General features: G+C 42.5%; 1 protein-coding gene across 2 annotated transcripts in view; it reads right to left on the reverse strand.

Moving 5' to 3' along the window:
* Window positions 1-18,316, reverse strand: part of PTN (pleiotrophin) — a 108,650-nt gene extending 90,334 nt beyond the window's left edge. For both annotated transcript variants that reach the window (XM_027968848.3, XM_004008093.5), the window contains exon 1: window positions 18,129-18,316. The gene's annotated coding sequence lies outside the window, so the exon portion shown is untranslated. The remainder of the gene's footprint in view (window positions 1-18,128) is intronic.
* Window positions 18,317-18,519: the final 203 nt, after the last annotated feature.

Here is an 18,519-nt window from a genome sequence, read left to right on the forward strand (position 1 = left end):
TTCTCTCCTAGAAAATCCCATGGACACAGAAGCCTGGCAGGCTACAGTCCATGGGGTCTCAAAGAGTCAGACATGACTGAGCGACTTCACTTTCTTTTTCTTTCTCTTTACTTGTGGACTGAGAAGTTAGCAGTTTAATTTGTACTTTATGCAATTACTTATATACTAAAATTTGAATGATGTTGTCAGGGACCTGGTGCTAATTAAACTGTAGTAACCAAACTTCATGCATATTGGAACCACACAAGGCAAAAACCGCCTATAATTGAAAATATTAATTTCTGCCAGACTTTCATATAACCTCTAACTCTATGTATAAAAGAAGCTACTTTAGAACCATGCAAAATCAGATTCTTTACTCTCAGAAGTCATCAATTAAAAACACAGAGATCATATTTTCCTTATTGCCCCTCTTTGAGCAACAGAGAACTGTAGACTTCTGGCCAATGCACAGGCCACAGAAAGCAAGATGTAACTGAGCATTTTACATGTCCGCATTTATTAGCCAGGGTCAGAAATGCATTAAGGCAGCAGTTTTCAAACCGCATCACGTGTTAGAATCACCAGAGGGACGATGAAAACCCAGATTGCTGACTCCCGTCTGAGCGTTTCTAATTTATCAGGTTTGGGGTGGTACCTGAGAATTTGCCTCTCTCACGAGTTCCCAAGTGAAACGGATGCCGCAGATCAGGAACCACGTATTAAGAACCACTGACTGAAGCACATTCAGAGGGCGTTTCATGAGGAGAGAGAAAAGAATCGGGAGACCAAAATTTGGCAAGAAGACAGCCACTGACTCAAAGGGCTTCAGGCATCTCAGAGATCTTTTTATTTTAGGCTTCTTGTTTTACAATCAAGGAAGTGGAAGCCTGCAAGATTCAACTTACTTAACTCAGAAACAAAGTTAACCGGTCTTAGAGACTGGTCTAAGACCTAGAATCTATTTCCAGTAATTTTTGGAAGACAGCTGGCACCATAATAGACCCTATTCTCAACAACTATAAGGTGAGATTACTACACACACACACACACACACACACACACAGTGTTTCTCAAACTTTGCTTCATATGAAATGGCCTGGTTAAAAATTCATATTCCCAAGCCCTCACCTAAAAGTTCTGATTTCAGAGGTGGAGGATGCAACCCCAGATCCAAATGCAGGTGAACTGTTCTTTAAGAAATTGCTCTAGAGTAAATACTGCAAGCCAGTGTTTTAAAGCACACTCTATACACAGGAAAGAACAGAATGCTGACTTTGCTTTTTTTTTTTTTTTTTCTTTCATAAAATACTTTTACAGACTATGAAAACTCCTCAAACTATCCTATGAGGTAGATGAGGCACCTCCTTGGAGAACCCTTGGTCAAGTCTCCACCCTCCAAGTGTCCTTTTCCTCTTCTGTATAAGGAGTGAAGTTATTAAAATTGATAGCATTTGATTTCTCTGAGGACAGAATGAGAAAAAAATGTATGAAAGCAATTCGTGAATGGAAAAATATTATATGGAAGTTAGTTGCTAGGTTCATTATAGAGAAGCCTAAATTGGATATGATTTTGTTTAATACCAAGTGGCGAATCTGCAGATAAAAGATCCTTAATTGTATTACAGTAGGCTCCCCCTGGCAGAAGCTTACTTATTTGTCAAAGGAACCAGAAGAGGTAAAACCTCCATAAAAGTCATAAGATTTCACTCTCACAGGTTCCCAATTACCGTGAACAGAAGCTGGAGACTATGTCCCAATCTGTAACAATAAAAACATATAATATATCCTAGGCACAATGGTTTTCTTAGAAAACTGGCTAATCTGTCCCCAGGACATTTCCTGCCTCTTCTGACTCTCACATGAATTAGGGATTGGAAACCAGACAATTTTGACTTCCTGAGCTTTCTTTGCTTTTGGCAACGCTGGAAGAATAATTTTTAAGGAAAGAAAATGAAAATGATCCATTTACCTTGACTCTGCCCTCACTCTGAAGGAGGATCTTGGAGCTGGAGAAAGAAAATACCAGAGAGGGAGGAGAGTCTTCCTTCCCCGCAGAGCAGTGGACATAAGACATGTTCTCCTTTTGAGGGCTCAGCACTTGGGTTTCTCCACATATTTTAATCAATATTCACTGAACCACAACAATCTGGCATCCACGGTCACTCTGGTGTTGTGTTTCATGAATAACTACTTTTTCCACTGGGTGCAGGAGAAATGACTCTGTACACGGCTGGCAGAAGATCATTCCTTCGAGCAAAGCAAAATCAGCAGTTTCAAGGGAAATGTGGGCATCGTAAACTCAAAGTACAGAAGCCAACTCACAGGCCAACTGATCCCTTTTGGAAGATGCGGCTTCAGACCATTCCACATGCATGTGGAATGCCTGGACCTGATTACAGAGTTCTCCTGAAAGCCAGTGCATCCCAGGAAACCTTATGAGATGGAGCGAAGTAATAATGTGCATTCCGCAGCAAATAAAACTGTTAGCATGACCTGGCCTCATTCTGGCAGAAGCATGTTGCAAAATCTCCTGGGGAGGAAGGCACAGTACTGAGCCTGGGGATTTGAGTTCAGCTGGGAGCCTGGTCTCCACTGCCCAAGTGCTGCAAGCCTGAGGCTCCTTCTCACGAACTGGCCTCCGAAATGGTGAAGATACCCATCAAGGTCAGAGACCTGGGAAGCCTGGATCCAGCTCATGGCCCATTCTGAGGATAATCCATCTTTCCACAATTCCTTCAAGTCCAAGACACTCCACCTCCTCTCCTATACCAGCTCTTTCTTTAGGTTTCTTCCATCAGTGGGACTGGAATTCTTTCAAACTGATCAACATCTCATTTTTTACTTCCCCTTCACACCCATCTTAACATCTAGACGTCAATCCTAATATCAGATAGCTTCTATTTTCCTTCATAATGTCTCCAGAAAGAATTCTTCCTAAGTACCCACTAATGTAAAGGCATCAGAAATCCATGCGTTTATTCATTCTTACAGACGTTTGGCATCATGCAAAGCATTGGGCTAAGACCTCTGTAGTTAAGTAGGGGAGAAACAGCTATTTAAAATAACTGCTATATAAAAATTCTTCCTAAGTACCCACTAATGTAAAGGCATCAGAAATCCATGCGTTTATTCATTCTTACAGACGTTTGGCATCATGCAAAGCATTGGGCTAAGACCTCTGTAGTTAAGTAGGGGAGAAACAGCTATTTAAAATAACTGCTATATAAAAATGAAGTCAGGATTCACACTATTGTCCCTACCAGGAACTCCCACATTTTCAGTCTTTAAACACAAGTCAGGAGACACTTCCTCCTGGAAGCCTGCCGTGAATCCACTCCCAAATGAATCAGGTATCTCTCTTATGGGATTTCAAGAGTGCTTATCTAGATCATTGCACTAACACTGCACCCATTAGCCATTGATGTACCTGCTCTCCAACTAGACTGTGAGCTTTAAAGACACTGTCGTATTCATCTCGGTACTGCTGCTGCTGCTGCTAAGTCACTTCAGTTGTGTCCGACTCTGTGCGACCCCATAGATGACAGCCCACCAGGCTCCCCCATCCCTGGGGTTCTCCAGGCAAGAACACTGGAGTGGGTTGCCAGCTCCTTCTCCAATGCGTGAAAGTAAAAAGTGAAAGTGAAGTCGCTCAGTCGTGTCCCACTCTTCGCGACGCTAGGGACTGCAGCCTACCAGGCTCCTCGGTCCATGGGATTTTCCAGGCAAGAGTACTGGAGTAGGGTGCCATTGCCTTCTCCGATCTCTGTACTAGGAAGTACTTAACACAGAGCTCAGTAGATCATGTTCATTGCATATTTTTGAATGAATGAATGAATGGATAAAAACTATAACAGAAAAATCTTAGAAAGTTGTAAAACAGAAAAAGGAATGAGTATTAACTTTAGCTAGAGGAATGGAGACAATTTTCATGGAAGATATGGTATTTAAGCAAAGCACCGAAGTGTGAACAGGATTTCCAGAATTTGAAAAGATCAAGGGTTTGGGAGGAGGGGTGGTACACAGAGAATTACTTTTTTAAACCTAATGGATTCTCCCCACCTCTAACCTGTTACTTCTCTAATCTTTCCTATACTCTAGCAAAGTTTCTCCTTGCTTTTGCAGAACCTCCAGATGCCTTACTATTTAATGGGATAAAGTTCAAGTAGATCAGCTTGCACCTCAAGGGTCTTGCTATTGTTATCCAAAACTTTTTTCCTAATCCTAACTTTCACTCCTTGGTCACCCATTGTCTGCACACATCAAGCCCTTCTACTCTCCGCCCCCAAATACCTTACTTTTTATCATCTCTTTGCTGCTCCTCTCTCTCCAGCCCTCACCTCAAATGTCTTCCTCATGCCTTCCTGCCATGGAGAGTACCACTCTGTCTTTCAAAACCCTACCTCCTTCACGCAGCCTCCCTTTTCCATGCCAGATCAGAGTCACTTCTTCCAGACAACCTGATAACCACTCTTCTCCCATTTAACCATTGTGTGGTTTTCTGATTTTAAGCCTGCTTTGTCCCTCTTTGGAAGACCAAATAAGGTACCTACAGGCTAGGATAATGGACAGTGGCTTTTGTAACACGCACAGTGTTTCAGATGGCTATACTATTGATGAAAAATTCTTGATAACTGAAGCACTCTTCTAAGGGTGTATGACAAGTCTTTAGGCAGACATCTTATTATTCAGCTACCAGCAGATAGGGGTGGTTTTTCTAGAAAAAAGATTGAATTTAATGAGAAGAAGTAAATTATCTATTATCAGTGCGTCTATGTTATGAAATCACTAACTTTGCCTATATAATGAAAAAAAAAACTTGCTACTTTCCTCCTTCACTGATAGAAGTACAGTTATAGTTACTTGTTATCTCTTCCATGAAGCCAAACTAATACTTTTTTTTAACTGTGTAACTAGCCCTTTAAGATGGGTGCATCCTTTTCACCGTTTTTACCCTTGGCCTTATCATTGTGGGGCTCCTTCACGCTTTTCAGCTTCCAGGCTTTGCCCCTCGTCAAACCACATCAATACGAGTCTCAAACCTTAATCATAAAAGACATCTCGAGGGAGAGAGGCTCAGTACTTTACGAAAAGAAGTGACTGTATCACACACAGCGAGCTGCAGGGCATGGAGAATCCATCACCTAACCTTTCCCAGCCTCTATCCATCTGTGCCCCACTGTTGGATTTCCAAGCTTGACAGTGAATGCTTTCCAATGGGAAACTGCAGCAGGATTTTTTTTCCCATCCTTTGGTCCCTATTGTATGTTCAGCTGCACTGAAGCTAGCTGCTAATCAAAGCCAGAGTCTCTCATACACAAACAAACAGGGCATTGTGGCCTCCCCTGGGGCTGCAACACAGCAATCCAGCAAACAATTTGGTCAGGTGATAGCAGCCTGGAGGACCAGACAGCGCATCACCCAGACCCCCTCCAGCCTCCTCTCCTCCCATGCCCTTCCTCAAGACAAGCCAACTGAACCACCAGGCCAGGCAAACCAAGGCCTGAGAAAGCAGTGGCAAATAAAACAATATACAATCAAGGAGAGCCGCTCTGACAACAGGATTCTTTGTCCAAAAAGAGAGTATTCGCTTGACCATAGTGAGGTAGAAATAAAATACATAGAAAACATATTCCTGGACACAAGGGGAGGAAGGAAGGGATTGAGTCAAAATATCTTCAGATACTCACTGAGCCCTTGTCATAGAACAGCGGGTGTAGGTGGAAGAGTGTAATGTTTAGGAGCTTTGTGGTTAGATATAGTTGATCTATAATCTCCATTCTACTTCTTGAACTTCCTCGATGGTCCACTGGTTAAGATTCCGAGCCTCTGAAGCAGAGAGTGTGGGTTCAATCCCTTGTCAAGGAATTAAGATCTCACATGCCACGTGATGCAGTCAAAAAACAAAAAAAGGATGTTCTCAGTTCTACCTCTCACTAGCTTGTGACCTTGAACAAATTACTTAACCATTCAGGGACTCAGTTAGTAATGTTACTGAATTGTGCTCAGAACAGAAAAAGGAAAAGTGATAAGAAAAGAAAGCAAGGTCTCCAGCTTCTAGAAATAGCTGGTGATACGGGATGAAGACTCCTCCCTGGCCCTGGCATTTCCTAGGATCAGAGCCTCAGATGCAATGGAAGGTCCTGAACTTGACTTACTGCCATTGTCCCCAGAGCACACCAAGGGAAACTTGGGATGCCCAAGGTCAGCATGAAGCCTGGATACAGCTGTCTTCATACCACAACAGACATGGGACTCTGAGCGGCTGCACAATGATTATGAAAACATCCCTGCGTATGAAAGATGAAGTAGAAAAGCTAGAGAGGTCAAAGAAAGTGATTGCTCATGTCACAATTTTTGGTGAAGGCAGTGGGATTGGTGACATTTATACTAAATGTCACCGGGGTCAGTGAAGGGAGTGCAGGAGAGCGGGGAACGTGAGCAGAAACTATGTGAAAGAAAGTGAAGCCGCTCAGTCGTGTCTGACTCTTTTGTGACCCCATGGACTGCAGCCTACCAGGCTCCTCTGTCCATGGGATTTTCCAGGCAAGAGTACTGGAGTGGGGTGCCATTGCCTTCTCCACGGAATCTTCCTGATGCAGGGATCGAACCTGGGTCTCCCACATTGCAGGCAGATGCTTTACTGTCTGAGCCATCAGGGAAGCTCCAAACTTCCCTGTGTGAAAGGCTGTCTTAATTCTATGCAACGATAAACATGAATTGAGTACGTACTGGAGAAGGCAATGGCAACCCACTCCAGTACTCTTGCCTGGAAAATCCCATGGATGGAGGAGCCTGGTAGGCTGCAAGTCCATGGGGTTGCTAAGAGTTGGGCAAGACTGAGCGACTTCAGTTTCACTTTTCACTTTCATGCATTGGAGAAGGCAACGGCAGCCCACTCCACTGTTCTTGCCTGGAGAATCCCAGAGACAGAGGAGCCTAGTGGGCTGCCGTCTATGGGGTCGCACAGAGTCGGACACGACTGAAGCAACTTAGCAGCAGTAGCAGCAGCAGAGTACCTATTACTCAATTTGCCATTTGCTATTTGGGTAGTGGAAGAATTGATGCTTTTGAACTGTGGTGTTGGAGAAGACTCTTGAGAGTCCCTTGGACTGCAAGGAGATCCAACTAGTCCATTCTAAAGGAGATCAGTCTTGGGTGTTCATTGGAAGGACTGATGCTAAAGCTGAAACTCTAAACTTTGGCCACCTCATGTGAAGAGTTGACTCATTGGAAAAGACTCTGATGCTGGGGAAGATTGAGGGCAGGAGGAGAAGGGGATGACAGAGGATGAGATGGTTGGATGGCATCACCGACTCGATGGACATGAGTTTGAGTGAACTCCGGGAGCTGGTGATGGACAAGGAGGCCTGGTGTGCTGCGATTCAGATTCATGTGGTTGCAAACAGTCGGACATGACTGAGCGAACTGAAATGAACTGAACTGACTGAAAGTGAAAGAACGAGAACCAACTGTCCAGAGGTATAGGATAGAACAAAGAGGTTCAGCAAGAAGACGAAGGACCACTGAAACTTAGAACTAATACAGTGACTTCCTTTAAATACCAAGGGTAGACAATCCAAAATGATTTATTAATTGAAGCACCTTCATACAGAGACTGACAAATGGAAATAAAATCAGCCAGATGCCACCTTGAGGAATCTCTAAGATCTGTAGATTTACTTCAGGAAACACCAATCAGTATTTTCATGTCTTATCTTTTCTAGTATGTATCTTAAGTGCTCTTGAATTGCACATGGCGCTCCTCATTGGGTATTTCCACATCCTTATTTCAGTAAAAGTCAAATTAGTCTGATAAGCCACAGTCCCATAGTTTCTCCATTTTCACCTTCTGGGGAATATTTTTTACTTGCTCCTTAAGGCTTTCCTAACTGTCCTGCACTCAACCGTTACATTTCTCACCTCTTAAAATTCAGAGGTTCCTAGCCTCCTATCAGGAACTGAGATCTCACTGCAGCATTGTGAGTCATAGTAAATACAAACATACAGTAGATACAAATACTTTAGGCTGATCTTCCTCACCGAAGAAACATTAAGATCCCCTTAAGGAGAGTGGTCACACCTTCTTGTGTTCTGTCCTTATTTTCAATAGTTGCTCAAGTTCCAAAAGATGATGATAAACCTGGCCATACCTTGATATGGACTTGGAAATTAGGTAAGGAAGTGGTCAAATCGAGATGAGAAGAAGACAAGGAAACAATACATAGTTTTTAAATAGAAATGCCCAAGTCTAAACTTTTTTTTTTTTTTTCTGATTTCAACAAAGATACTTAACATTACATATTAGAGCTGGTGAGTAGAAGTCAGAGTAGAAAACTAATCCAGGAAGCTAATTGGGCCAGAAGGGATGCTGTTGTGCCCATGAAAGGGAGCCTCTGGGTCTGTTCCTTGATCTCCTTTCATGATCCCTCTACAAGAGTGGGGAAGGTATGAATGGAATCAATGGGTAGAGGGTGTAAGCTTAATGGACAAGTTGACTCCAGCAACCAGCTTGTCTAGCTCACAGCCCAGCATCCAAGATTGCTCATGTCCTATTTAAGGCAGGAGCTCTTCACTTGAACAACTGATACTGTTTTGTCTGCAAATACTTCCTCTGAGAGGAACAAGGAGGGGACAGGCTTGCTCCTGTTCTGGAATGACTTATACCAAGAGGCATGCAGAGCTTAGGAGATTTAGAAAGCAAACAAGACAAAGCCACTGGGGAGAAATCTCCTAACGAACCCCACCAGAGTTAACTGAGCCCAAAGGACCCAAAGAGAGTTCATGCAGAGTGGAGGAAAGAGTTGGTGGGAATCCCAATATTGGCACAGGCAATGAAAGCATTTCGCCCCTTCCTAACATTCTCTGTGAGATCTGAAGCTCCTCTGCCCAAGCATCAGGCTTCTATCAGATTTTCGGATGTTTTCCCTAGGGTCCCAGTTCATGTCCACTTCTATTTCTTTTGAATTCTTGGTTCTGCTGCCTTTGAAGTTAAATGCTCTCATTTTAACCTCTTGCAAGAGAAATCACTGGATGAGATATCAGAAACCCATAGTTATCTTGCCTTTCGGAAATATGGATTGAGTTAGAGAGCAGTTGGTAGAAATCCACCTCTACCTGCTTATTCCTGCTAAATTGCTTTTGATCGGTTTCTCCAATCCAAATTCATTTATGACAGCCTTGAAGTACACCTTCCAATCCCCAGATATCATATATCAGAGGGCAAACTCTGTGATCCCTAACCATCAGACCCAAACTGCTGTTTTCAAAGGCTAGAAATTATTTTAGGCTCAAGTTGGTTGGAATCCCAATACTGGCACAAACAATAAAAGCATTTAACTTTCGCCCCCTTCTCTGCAAACAAGAGTGTGGTTGACAAACCCAAGTGTGATCTGACTCACTTTAAACTACAGCCAATCTGTACACTAGTCATTCCAAATAATACTCCCCAAAGCGTGCCAAGCCCTGGGGGGACTTGCCTCAGAGAGGTCAGCTGCCCCTGCAAGCTTACCACCTGCAGGGCATCAGGCCCACTCATCTCAGCCCAGAGCAGCTCAGAAGTTCCTCAGGCTCCTGGGACCTGCTAAGGGGTTGAGATTGAACCTGGGTGGGATCAGGCAGCTGTGGCTTCCCTGGGGAGACATTTACCCCTGGATACGTATCTGAAGGGTCTGCAAGGTTAAGAATGAAAGATAATGTTTACTCAGCTTGACCTTTAACTACACACTAAGGTCCACAGGATTATTTGTTCCCATCTAAATATCCATCCTTTGCTGGGAGGAAGATTTTTTGTTTGCTTTGTGGGATGATGGTTGTTTGTTAGCATTCTTCTATTTCCAGCTTTTTAATGAGAGTCCATGATATTAATTTACTAAGCTTTTTATGATTCAAATTTACTAATGTCAAGCTAAATAAATTGAATTTCCGTCTTAACTGGACCACTTAGTAGAAACAAATGCACATGGTAATGTGTGCAAAACTATAAAAATATAGCATATTTTGATTACAATGTTGACCTAAAAAGCAGGACAATTATTTGCACAACTATTTTCAAAACTTAAATCAGGAAAACTATAAAAGTGTATCAGAGTGTTAATAGTGGTGCCTATTTTGAGCATAATTATAAGTCATTTTTTTCCTTCTTCATAACTTTAAAGATCTGAAAAATCCTATAGCTTGGACACATTGTTCCAAAATGAGAAAAAATAATGTGTTTCTTCAGGTGCATATTTGTGTTTTCCTAATAACAAACATAGTAATAAAAAGACACATTATGTTTCACATCATTAAAATTAATCAATCTTTTTACAAGTTTGAATTGCATTGAGCTGAATTTAAGGTTCTGCATTTTGCCAGAGGCCTTGAATTGAATAGTTAAACATATATTGTAATTAAAAGAGGATGGGAAGAAAGGAGTTATGTTATTGTTTCAAAATGTAAGTACCTCCAGCAGTTAAAATAACTTAATAAACTTTCTGCTTTCTTTCACATAGCAGCTTCAGACTTCATTTGATCATCTTGGACCATAGCTCATATTTAAAGAAATACATTGTACACAGAAGGCAACATTTTTTTATAGAAAAAAAATTTTTGAAGAACTAAATTGGCCCTCGCATAAGATTCTCCAAAGCAGCAAGATATTTTTTTTTAAGCCAAAGATCCAACTCCTGGCTTAACATGGACACTGTTAAGTGTCCATCTGGCCGGTTGGCAGATGCCCAGTGGAAGCCTTCTGATGTTCTAATGCTCAGAAACGAAGGCCACTATACACCAAAACTTTAGAGATGATTCTCTGCTGTTGAAAGCAATAATCCCTCACCCAGGTTAGAAGACACCATATTATTCTCAAATAATAATAGGAAGGCCATTACGGAAACATTATTTTAAAGTTTTTTATGGTCTCCATTCATTTTATCCTGAGTGAAGAAGAGTTTCTCTGTTAGCTAAAAATGGGACTGAGACATGTTCCTTACTGATTGTATCTGGACTCTGAGACAAAAACCTTTGGCTCCTTCTCTGGGCAGCCCAGTGTCTCCTGGGAAGCCACGCAGATGGGTGCTCCCTGCATCCATATCCCTTATGCTATGGAAGGGGACCTCCAAGAGAGAAACAATGTTCAAACCTTCAAGAAGAGAACACGGTAGGATGCAGAAAGTGTATTACATTACATCCTTCTCATACTAAGAATGGAATTTCCTGAACACTTCTCGCCAGCTTCTAAGGTAAATGAAAATGGCAGTATTTGGCTCACTGACACCCTCTCAGGGAAGAGCTCCAGCAGAGTGCCCGTAAGAAGCCCGAGATCACACCTGACAAAGGGCCTTGGGTTCCTAAGGGGCTTCAGTCAAGTCCATGGCAATTCGGATGGTGACTGTCAATTTCCTCTGCAAGTGATCCAACATTATAAACATTATTTGGATGTGAAGATACAGGCATGATCAGCTTTTGCACTAGAAGGACGTGTTACTGCCAGTGGCTCTCAGTGTGTGTATTAAGCTATGGACATCATGATTAGAGAGTTCTGATTCCTCTCGTAGGCTTCCAAGTTTATGGAACTAAACACTATTGGCTGGTCCCTCAACATGAGGTCCCAAGGCCAGCAGCTGCTATCACCAGGGAGTCTGTTGGAAAGGCAGCCTCTGAGAGTCAGCCAGAGACCTACTGGACCAGAATCTGCATTTTAACAAGATCTCTAAGTGACTGATATGCATATGAAAGTGTGAGGGGCACATCTATAGTATAAACAAAGGGCTGCTCATCCACCATAAAAACCTAAATTTACTGAGAATAACTGATTGGAATTTTTGGGAGGCATCTTGTACAACTCTGAGGAAGCACTCTAACATAATATTTAGTAAAACAATTCATAGCCATTTTAGTTTAACTTTTTTTAGAGTTGTCTATTCTCTTCTTTTTTTCACTCTGACTCAAATTTCCTTTTCTTCACACCTGCCTGTCACACATCTTGCCTCCTACTCACTTCATCTGATCAAACTTACCTTCTGACGTCTTAGGCAGTCTCTAGGTCCTGAGAAAATGATCGTGATGAGCAGCAGAATCGGGAAAGAAACAGACAGAACTGGCCCTATTGCTTTTATTAACAGAAGCTCATGTTTCGAATAACAGTTTACAGTTTATAAACGTTGCATGGACACAACTGACCTTTACCACCAGCCCAGGAGGAAGGCAAAGCATATATCATCACCATCATCATCATCACCATCTTACAGTTAGAAAACCTAAGGTTCCAGGATCTACAGGACATACTCAGCACCAGGCAGAACTGCAATGAGATAAATGCAGGCTCGTGATTCAAACCTGGACTCCTTCCTCCGAGCTGGCAGCTCCAAGAGGGCAGCAGGGCCAGGGAGTACATGGCTGTGGGCATCAATGGCAGCAATGAAGAGGCTGCACCTTGGATAAGAAGTGTCCAGTGTGCAAAATGCTCTCCTGCACACTACAGGCGGGCTTCCCAAGTGGTGCAATGGTAAAGAATCAGCATACAAATGCAGGAGATGCAAGAGACTCAGGTTTAGTCCCTGGGTTGGGAAGATCCCCTGGAGTAGGAAATAGCAACCCACTCCAGTATCCTTGCCTGGAAAATTCCATGGATGGAGGAGCCTGGTGGGTTACAGTCCATGGGGTTGCAAAGACTTGGACACAGCTGAGCAGGAGCACACAGACACTAAAGGAAAGGCCAAGGTCAACAACCTGATTTGGGGACCTCACGTGTCAGATTCCCTGGGGCCTGGAGCACGATCACATGTCCCATGTGTTTCTTTTCAGAGGGGGTTTTGGATCCGCGTTTAGAATAATCTGAGAGTATAGCAGGCAGGAGCATTGCAAGAAGCAGAAAGTCTCACCTTTGTGAGACACAGACTAGGTTTCTGTCTGTCTGTGTCTCATGCCAGCTGGACATGAGAAATAAAAGCAGTGGAGGAGGGGAGGGCGGGGAGAGCAAGGGTGGGCTTTCATGCGGAGGGCTGCACCCCCATAATCAGCATTTCCATTATCTCGTCAAATACTCTGCAGCAGTCAGACTCTGGGTTCAGTCCTTCACACTCATTTTCTAGATTAATATTCATGTCAGTCCTAGGAGATAAGTATCATTGCCTCATTTTAGGAATAAGGAAATTGAAGCAAGAAAGATCACAATATTTGCTAATGGCCACACAGCTAGTAAGAAGTGTAGCTGTGGTTTACCTTCAGTTCTTTCATCTTAGAGCTCAAATGATGGAATGTTACAGCTGATGTTTCTAACACATCACCTGCATTCAGATGGCCTGTCACGCGTACAGATTCTTTGACTCCACCTCTCAAATCAGAATCTCTGGAGATGGGCCCCAGGCATCTGGATGCTGAAACGTGACTCTAGTCATTCTGATAAACACTGAGGACCAGAAATCACTACCCTGGGTGATCTGGCCATTCACTGCATAGACATTGGAGATTAGGTTTGATGTGAGAGGCAACTGAGAGAGAAAATTAACTAGCCAAAGGAAGAGACAGTATTATATTATAGAGGAGAAAAAATATCCAAACTAGGAATTTTAAGATCTTATAAAAACTCCAAGATTCTTGCATAGGGTCATCTTAACCTCTTTAAACTTGTATCCTTATCAATTAAAAAAAAAAAAAAAAACAGTCCTGCTCAGCCTACCTAGGTAGAATTGTTATAGAAGTATGATGAGAAAATACATGTTGCTAGTTCTGAAAAGCAAAAGCCTATAGCCACACTGAAGTTATGATGAAAATAATGTTCCAAGTGTTCAGTCTTAAGGCTTCGAATAATACAGTTTGTTAAAGAAGAGGGAAGGTTTCTGTCTCCATTATGGAAATGAGTCAGAGCCGTGCAAGGTCAAAGGCCTTAAAATGAACAAGGTGAAGTGTGATAAGGAAGACACTCCACTGAACTGGCAGATCTATACGTTTGCAATAATGGAGGTGAGGGGAAGAGAGGAGAGCTTCTTCTAGAGGTTCAAGGATGAGAATGGGGTACTTGGTTTTAAACAGGAAATTGGTACCACGTGATGTTTATAGGGATTGAGTACGGAAGACAGTCATTGGAGCATGAGGAAGAGCAGAGAGAACGGTATTCAGAGTCATTAGCTTACTTTTTCACTCATTCATCAGACATTTATCAGGCATTTCAATGGTCCCACTCTAGACATTCTAGGGTTCTAGAGATGAATGAGAGTGTCCTGGCCTTCAAGGGGTGATGGGGTGGGTGGAGTGGAGCTGGTGGTAAAAGCGAGTAATCCTCAGAGGTAAACGATGTGCTTTTCCAATGGTAACACTGCTGGGAAAGGAGGAACTGAAGTCTTGGGAAGGGGTGATGAAGGGGCTGAGAAGACAAGAGGAGGGAGAATTAGAGCGCCACCTAGAGGAGGATTTGCCTGGGAAAACCCACTCTTGGAGGCTTTAATTTCAGACTGATTCAGTTGGCAATCCACTCCAGCACTATTGCCTGGAGAATCCCATGGACAGAGGAGCCTGGTAGGCTGCAGTCCATGGGGTCGCTAAGAGTCGGACACGACTGAGCAACTTCACTTTCACTTTCAGTTTAACCCAAATTCCATACTGAAGTTTGAGGACTTGCTGTCTTTCTCTCCATGTTCGTCTATAATTTCACTGAAGAACAGTCATCTCATATCTTGGTATAAAAAGTGGAAGAAGTGGGAGGAAAAGCTGAGAGTTACAGAATGCTCTATGTGCATTAAAATGATGTTTTTGGTTCTCATTCAGCACAATTCTTAGACTTAAGAGCCCAAGTGTCAGTTACTATTGACTTACTTCATTCAAGATTAATATATAACAATAGATTTTTTAACTAACTATGAATTTTAAGAATCTTAAGAATTCTGGGTTTAGGAAACTCATTATGATGATGTTTTTATTTGAAATGTCACTTTATGTAAATCTACTACAAAGAAATGACTCCAAAATACAGCACTGTAGAAGAAATTTAATTATTTCTCAAACTACCTTGAGCATGACAGTCACTGTGTTCCCTGCCTACTTAAAATAAATAGGAATTTGTGGTGAGTGTGATCTACATAATCAAATCTGCAATGTTACCATAATTATAATGCCCTCTGATAACATTACATTATAGTTAGCCTTCTAAACCACAGAAGTCTTAACTTGTCATTTACCAAATACTATAATAGGGAGGAACAAAGGGCTTACTATGTCTGATAATCTAGAAAGATCGTATGACACCTGGAACACTATGCCACATAAAAGATTGGCAAGAAGTGCATGGAAAAATGGCCCAGTGGATGGAAACTTGAAATGGACATAAACATCAAGAATGGAGAACAGCTTTCCAACACAAGGCTGTGGCCCAAATTCCACTCAAGCCAATTAACTCGATGGGAAAAAGCAGGTCCAGCTCATAGAGAGAAGCTCCATATCTGAATATTATTTTACCCCATGTGTGACATGGAACTGAGTCAAGAGGAAACAAAAGCTCTCTGATTATACATTAGAACTGCCGCCAAAAGAGACAACATCACTCACCCTTAGAGAGGCTCCACTCAGCATCCAACTAAGGGAACAAGGGCAACTGGAGGTGTCTGACTCACCAGACGCTTAAAGGTGAGCATCTCTTCACACAGGACTGACCTGCACTCAGCTTGCCCCGTGATCCCCCTGGGTGGTCTTGGTTTGGGCATTACCTTAGGAGGGAGTCAAGGACAGTTCCCCTTTTTACTATGTCATCATATTAAAAAGTGTATTTGGAGAACTGGAATTCATAATCAGAATTCAGACTACTGGCCCTGAATCCACTATTAACTCATATACCGTTTTGAACAAGCCAACCAAACTCAGTCTCCTCAGAAAATTTTGAATAGTAATAAAATACCACATGGCAAATAAGAATATGATCAGAATTCACGTGAGAATGTCATTTAAATATGAAAGCAAGAGTATATTCAAAAGGAAAAAATATTTAAACTCAAAATATTTGATCTCTAAGATTGACTTTATTGATAAAAGCAATTAAATTATTTAAGGACCTTATTTCTCTCAAGTTATTTCCAGTGATCAGATTCTGTGAAAATCCAAACCAGGCCACAAGGTTTTCTAGAGTAAAAACATCAAAAATGTTCATTTAAAAGTGCGGGTTCTGTGACATATTGCTATATGTGAAGATTAAGGTATACGTGGAAATTCTCAATAAATTAGTAAATTTATTATTCCCAATATCACGAAAAGAAGTCTAGAAGTCCACAGAATTGTGTTATAAATATAATACACTCTAAATATTTTTAAATGTTACTATTCTCATTCTATATAAGACCCCATTGAAAAGTCCGATAATAAAAAGTCACATATTATCTGAGTTTCTCTTCTTTCACAGCTCTAGCTTTGAAAATACAATACACTTGTACCAAAAAGCAAACAGCAGGAACACAGCAGCTAACGTGTTAAGTATGGCTTCAGGTGGGTGTTCCTTATAGCTTTTCACTAAATGAGAAAAAAATGTCCTAAAAGAGGCCTGGGAAGAGGAGAACAACTTCTACCAATTTAAAGTACAATTAGAGAATTCAAAGCACCAAAGTTTCTTAAAGCACAAAATAATTGTTTTTTTTTTAATGAAATAATTGTTTAAAAGCCATCCTCTAATTTAAATGAGAAAGTACAAATATTGCTCCTCTGAAATAACTCATGTCCCAAAGGAAGGAAAAACAAGAAAATATCCACTCTAATTGCCTTTGAATTTAACTGGACTATAAATTTTCTTATGATTTGGTCTTTAGAATGCCTAATTTATTTAAAAATAAAACCAGAAAGAAGATGGAAAATAGAAGCTTTATTTTCTATGCTGAGAGACACCTCTTTTGTCTCACTCCCATTACCTTCCAATATTTCAAATATCAGTTTATCCCCAGATGCTCAAGAGGCTAAAATGGACTTTACGGTTCCACCAACACCACATTTGCCTGAAATCATGAAATCGCTTCATTATGTGTTTAGTTTAAAAGCTTTCTTGATAGTTCCTGGACCTCCTCCCAGGCCCTTTCCTCCAACACACACACACACACACACACACACACACACACACACACACACATACCACCTCTCTCAAGCTGTTAGAGCAAAACGCCTAAATAACTCTCAAGATGAAAGACGCCAAATGCCAAAAAGACCGGAATTTAATTTTTCTCAAATCGTTCCTTCTCCCAGTCATTGCCACCCCTCCCCCCATGTGCCACTCCTAGTTTTTCAGTGTATCCCCCAAACTTATAAAGCAGCTGTTAACAGAGGGAGGGTGAGTTAACAAGAGTATAAGTAAACTCAGTGTTGTGTTGTGTTAAAGAAAAAAGGGTGCTTGCATGTGTGTGTGTTGAAGAGAGAGGAAGTTTTATGTATTAAGTAGGGAAGGGAAGTAGAATATATTCCTCTCTTTTAAAATATTTTAACTTATTAGACGCATCAACTCAAAAACTGAGAATCTAGCCAATTAGCAATCAATATACCCTAGCTTTACCTGGGGGAAATAAAAAGTTCAAGTGTCTCTGTACAGGGCAATTATTAAAATTATTCAAATGAGAAGTGGGATGCAAGGTGTGTCTTTTAAACTTCGGACAGAACCATTTCTAGAACCATTCCTGGGCTGGCAGGCAGGACAAGGAGTGCCCAGATGCTCTGTGAGGGATGCGCAAGGTAGCTGGCACTGGGAGGAACAAGCTCCCACTTGGTACCTAGAAATGCCAGCTCAAACGTATCAGCTGGCAAGCCCTGGGGCCATCCGGGAAGCTGAGGAAAGATGGGAAAATGAGCCTGCTTGCTCAGGCTGCCTTACTTTCTCTCTCTTCTCTACCCAGCCACAGACACACCTACTAGCTCAGGTTCTACAAAGGGCAAAGCCTCCGCACGTTCGCCATCCAGCTGGAAGCCAGGAACCCAGTCCACATGCACGTCCCATAACATTACAAAAGCTTACACTCTTCCCGGGGGTCGTGACTATCTGACCTGACTCCCCCAAAGTAAGCCTCTGGAGCGCATCAGTGTTGAAAGCAGCCCCACGAGCAGAGACACCAGCAGCCTCTCTCCCACTCTCACCAGTATCACGCGCTGGCGCCCAGAAAGGTGTCGATCCGAGACACCTCTGGAGGAATCGCGCATTCGCTTCGACTTACTTGGAGTCGCAAACGAGCGGTGCGCGCTCAGGCTGCCTTTGTTGATCCGGGAGAGGTTTTTCTGCCCTGAGTCCAGGTACCCAAGTCGCTGGTGCTCGCGGCGGCCGCTGCTCTCTGCGCCCGCACGCCCGGTGACTCCCTGCTCTCTTTCTTCTCCTCTCTCCACTTCGGCTTTTCCTCTGCTCTGCGGCCTTGGCGGGATTTTTGGACTGGAAGGCGGGGAACCCGATCCTGCCTCGGACTGGCGCACGCCCTGCCGGGGAGGGGACGGAAGGGAAATGGAGAATGGGAGGGATGTGAGGAGCGGGCAGGGAGAGGACGCGACTGGGGAGGGGGGAGCGCGCCGTTCCCTCGCGAGCTGATTGGGAAGCTGCTTCTTAAATGCGAGGTT

The sequence above is a fragment of the Ovis aries genome, chromosome 4 (genome assembly GCF_016772045.2).
Source record: "Ovis aries strain OAR_USU_Benz2616 breed Rambouillet chromosome 4, ARS-UI_Ramb_v3.0, whole genome shotgun sequence".
Lineage (NCBI taxonomy): Eukaryota > Metazoa > Chordata > Mammalia > Artiodactyla > Bovidae > Ovis > Ovis aries.